The sequence below is a fragment of the Mus pahari genome, chromosome X (genome assembly GCF_900095145.1).
Source record: "Mus pahari chromosome X, PAHARI_EIJ_v1.1, whole genome shotgun sequence".
In the NCBI taxonomy this organism is placed as follows: Eukaryota; Metazoa; Chordata; class Mammalia; order Rodentia; family Muridae; genus Mus; species Mus pahari.
In genome coordinates this window covers 13741486-13747343 of record NC_034613.1, presented here as the reverse complement: position 1 = coordinate 13747343, position 5858 = coordinate 13741486, and positions in this window count along the sequence as shown.

The window sequence follows — 5858 nt, the reverse complement described above, 5'->3', positions numbered from 1 at the left end:
CTCTCTGAAGCATGCTATATTAAGAGAAAAATTCAGCCTCATGAAAGAAAAGCATAAAGAAACATTTAAGGAATTAGCCAATCATCTGAGCCAAATATGGTCAATACTGGACAAGCCTTCATTGCACCCATGTGGGATGCTGTTGACATTATCCATGTCTTTGAAGCCTGAGGTTTGTTCAAGCATGTGTTCTTTCAACAATCTTATTCTCAAGGCCTACCACATACTAGGTCTTGAATCAAGTACTGACAAAGTAGAGATAAAATTTTCCCTTTAATATCCATGAGCTTAGAGGGTAATATATTTCAAAGAATAAAATTTTCATAACAATTTCCTTCTCATTTTGGCATCGTAAATAAGAGAAGATCTTAGGGGTGTTATTAGGACAGGAAAGTTAATGGAGAGGAAACAATACAGGGTTCACCTCTGGAGTGTTTTTAACTAGTAAAGGAAGGGAGACTGAATGCAGGCTCATTCTGAATCTGCAGTTGACTGCTGGCAATTGAGAGGTTTGTGCTAGGGAAATATTCTACTTTACAGGCTATTTCTCTCTCTCTCTCTCTCTCTCTCTCTCTCTCTCTCTCTCTCTCTCTCTCTCTCACACACACACACACACACACACACACACACCCCTATTGTTTGTCTTCCTCTCCCTCTCTCTATTTCATCTTTCAACAAGCCATTACAACAGTTGTCCTTGTTAATGTTTTTGTGGATCTTATGGGACAGATTGAAATAACAAATGTGTTTTCCACATATTCAAACCGCGGGTATACCACAGTCATCATTGGTCTCAAGAACCAAGGACCAGACAGTTCAAATGATTAGATAAACAGCACATGGATCATGTGGACAGATCAAGGAAATAATGTGGCCAGTTGCCATAAGGATAACCTAGAGGGAAGAATGCAAGTGTATTGTGGTTTATAGAAACATAACATTTATTACTACTACAAATGGACCTATGTTACCAACTCCTTATGTGTTCACAGATTAAAAATAAAATGAATAAAGTGTGTTTTGAAATGTATCAAATTTACCTTAAAAGATCTTGAATGAATCTATCTATATGTTTTCATTGACATTATTTAGTCACACACCACAGTGATTTAAAACGTAAGTCCTCACCTAACTTAAGGTAAATATTGCTGTGATGAAACATCGTGACCAAAAGAAACTTGGGAAGAAAGTGGTACTTTATAGATTGAATCACAGTCAGTTGAGGAAAGCCAAGGCAGGAACTTATACTAGGCAGAAACTTAGAGGCAAGAGCTATTGAGGAGTGCATGGCAGAGTGTTGCTAACTGGCTTGCTTATCATGCTTTGATCAGCCTGCTTGCTTATAGAACGCAGAATCACCACTCCAGGGGTGTCCCTGTTAACAATGAGCTGGGCCTTTCCTCATCAATCACTGATTAAGAAAACGCCCTACAGCCTTACCAATGGAACACAATCCAGAGACCAAGTACCCAAGAATCTACAACTAACAGATTGTCAACAAAGGTTTTAAGAACACACACTGGAGAAAGAATGATCTTTTCAATAAATGAAATCTGGAAAACAGTATAGCCACATTCAGAAGAATGAAGTTAGATCTACCACACATGAATTAAACACATCAATCCAAGAATTAAAACCATGAAACTACTATATGAAAATCTAGGGGAAATGCTTTGGGGAAAGACCCCAAAAGCATAGGAAATAATAGCAAAAGTAGACAAATGATACTACGTAAGACTAAAAAACTTCTGGACTACAAAGGAAAGAACTGAGTAGACAATCAATAGGAATGGAGAAAATATTTGCAAACTATGCACCTACCTGACAAGGTCTATAATACATAAAGAGTTCTCCAAATTCAATATTAAAAAGGAAAATCAAAATGGACAACAGCTCAAAATACACATTATTCAAAAGAAGACTTGCATGTGAACAGCAGATATATGAAAAATTTTTTCAACAACCACAAATCATCAGAAAAAGGAAAATCAAAAACAAGATGAGAGAGTACCTCACCACCACAGTAAGAATGTGGTCATTAGAAAATGGGATCAGGGGAGTTTACAAGGATATGGAAAAATGGGAAGCCTTACACGCTGTTGGTAGGAATATTGTGTTGCACAAGTTAGTGTGGAAAACTATACATATTAATATAAAAAATAATAAATATAGCTACCAAATCCAGTAATTTCATTACTGGGTACATATCCAAAGGATGTAAAATCAGAATTTCAAAGAGACCTCTGCACTAGAGTATTCATTCAGGACCATTCAATAGTCATGAAATAGAAGCAGAGTAAAGCATACCATTCACAATAGTCAAGAATGGATGACATATATACACTGTGTCATGTTTAAATCAGGTGAAACTTATAGCCATCTTAAACATTTATCACTTCTTTATGGTGAAAATGTTCAAAGCCTTTGTTTTGCATGTCTTTAAAAGTACAGTCATTATTGTTATCTACAGTTACAGTGTAAAAGCACACCAGAACTTATTGCACAATCTATTTGTACTTTACTGCCCACTTATCAGTCTTTCCCCACCCTCTCACTCTCCCAGGATTCTGCTATCTGCCTTGCTACTCTGAACATCTATCTGTGAGATCAATCCTTGTAGGTTTTCACATTAACAAGGCCATGTGATTCTTGTCCTTCTCCGTCTGGTTTATTTCATTTAGTATAATTATCTCCAGTTCACCCATACAATTACAAATGAGACACTAAATCCTTTTGGTGACTGAGCAAGTATGTCATGGTATATATGTTGTTCTTTCTGTGGGGTTGCTAAACCCTTCAACTCCTTCAGTCCTTCCCCTAACTCGTCCATTGGGGTCCCAGTGCTCAGTCTGATGGTTGGCTGCTTGCATCTGCATTTGTATTTGTCAGGGTCTGGCACAGCACAGCCTTTCAGCAGACAGCTATATCAGCCTCCTGTCAGCAAGCACTTTTTGGCATCAACAATAGCATCTGCGTTTAGAGTCTTCAGATGGGATGGATCCCCAGGTGGGGCAGTCTCTGGATGGTCTTCCATTCAGTCTCTGCTCCACTCTTTGTCACTGCATTTCCCTTTGACAGGACCAATTCTAAATTAATATTTTTGAGAAGCTAGACTCCAGAGAACCAAATAACCCTATTAAAAATGAGGTATAAAGCTAAACAAAGAATTCTCAACTAAGGAATCTTGAATGGCTGTGAAGCACAAAAAGAAATGTTCAACATCCTTAGTCATCAGAGAAATGCAAATTAAAACAACCCTGAGATTCCACCTCACACCAGTCAGAATGGCTAAGATCAAAAATTCAGGTGACAGCAAATGCTGGTGATGATGTGGAGAAAGAGGAACACTCCTCCATTGCTGGTGTGATTGCAAGCTGGTACGACCACTATGAAAATTAGTCTGGCAGTTCCTCAGAAAATTGGACATAGTACTACCTGAGAACACAGCTATACCAATCCTGGGCATATACCCAGAAGATCTTCCAACTGGTAATAAGGACACATGCTCCACTATGTTCATAGCAGCCATATTTATAATAGCCAGAAGCTGGAAAGAACCCAGATGTCCCTCAATAGAAGAATGGATACAAAAAATTTGGAACATTTACACAATGGAGTACTACTCAGCAATTAAAAACAATGACTTCATGAAATTCTTAGGCAAATGTATGGAACTATAAAATATCATCTTGAGTTAGGTAACCCAGTCACACACACAAAAAAACCATACATGGTATGCACTCACTGATAAGTGGATATTAGCCCCAAAGCACAAAATACACAAAATACAATTCATAGACCATATGAAACCAAAGAAGAAGGAAGACCAAAGTGTGGATGCTTCAGTCTACTCAGAAGGGGGAAAAAATAATGATGGAAGGTAGAGGGAGGGAGAAATCTGGGAGGAAAAGAGGAGAAAAAGAGAAAAGGCGAGCAGGATTGGGTATGGGAGGAGATGGGGGGGAAGAACTACAGAGGGTTAGGAAATTAACGGAGTTGTATAGCATTGGAGAATGGGGAACTAGGGGTCGCCACTAGAAAGTCACAGATGCCAGGGACCCAAGAGGTTCCAGGACCCAACAGGGATGGCATTATCCAAAATACCCAACAAAAGGGAGAGAGTACCTGTAGAGACCACATTGAGAGGTTAGGCCCCTGCTGAGGGAAGAAAACATCTTTATGGGTATAAAAAGTGAGAGTCACGAAATCTCTGGTGAGGGTAAAAGTCAATGATTTAACAAAAAAATGTACAACACTACAAGTAGCTATCTTTTAAAAATAACAATTAGAAAGTGAAACTAAATGAGAAAACATTTGGGGAAAGAACAAAAACAAAGGCACAGTAGTAAATGAAATAGAATGAAGATATTCACCCTAGCCAACATACAAAGATCATAAGTCCGTTTCTGTCTGCACAATCTGTTTGCTTTTAAGGAGTTGGGGGGAATCTCTCCAAGATTTCTAGAGCTGCACCTAAGTCAGATTCAGTCCTGGAAAGAATAGCTGTGGATTTTCTAGGTATGAGTTGAACCTAGTCTTTGTAATACCACCCTGAGAGATGAACCCAGCTTCCCAGGTGCTGATCTTACTGGGTGAGAGGCCAAGCTAGAGCCTCATACGCTGATCTCCTGAGGTGAGGGGGAGGATTGAAGCATGTTATATGTTGACGTCAACACCTGGTGTATTAGGGTTCAATTTTTAAAGGTAGACATTATAGTTGCTTTATTGCAATTGTATATAGAAATTCAACTGTGTTACTTGAGATATTAGTAACACTAGCAATGACTGACTGTGTTAACAAGAGGAACAATTTCATGTATACGGCCTATGAGAGACTAAAAGGCATGACCTATGCATCATTGTGTATCATTTAAGCTTTATAGTACATACACCTTTGAGGTAAAAATTTAAATGAGTATCACTTTATGGAAAATTGTCAATTAGATCAAAACCACTCAATCAGGTCTGCTTGTATCAAGGACCGACATCCTTAGTGTTCATGCTTCACCATCTTGGATGAGTCTGTCTGTACTTATTCTCCTTTATGGATATTTTGCTGTGATAATTATTCATCACCATGTGCTTTCCATTCCTTTGTTTTAAGATATCAAAAGCTCCTGTGATCTTGCCTTGCAAAGATCCCGGAATTACGGATGTCTCTTCAGACTGCTTTAGCCCATTATTTTATTTTCCATAAATACAAACATTTATTTCCTGTGTCTTAAAACAGTTTTCTCTATGTGGTCTTTCTTGAGAAATGTTCTATGTTAAAACGACAAACCTGTTTTCCTCTTTCTATGGCAATCACCTCTGACACAGAGATATCTCTTCAGAAACCAAAGTACACACTGACAGCATTGTAGAATTCAGACTATAAAGGAAAGGGGTAGGAGGCTTATGGATGAGAAATTTGTTGTATTGGTTCTGAAGATCCACTTTTCTTCATCATAATAGCAACAGCACAAATACTTTATATTAATTTTTTTTTAATGCTGTCAAATTTTCTACCCCAATCCTTACAAAAACAGAGTAACAGGAACAGAAACAGCTTGATCTTTATGTGGAAACTGAAGCCCAAAAGTAATTGAGTGAGTTGGTCAAAAATCTGATGCCCAGTAAATATCATAACTGTGCAGTAAGCATTTTACTCTCTGATCCATCTCCTCTCCCACTCTTTCCCCCCACCTTAAGTTAGACATTTTGTACACCACATGTAAAAAGCTGAAAGACCAAGGTGAACTAGATAATGCATAGCAGGCCTGGAATTTGAAGACAGATTTGTCTGAACATAAAAAACATCATCTTTTTCAATAAATGAAAAGGATAAATGAATACAGAAAACATACTGTCTAATAATC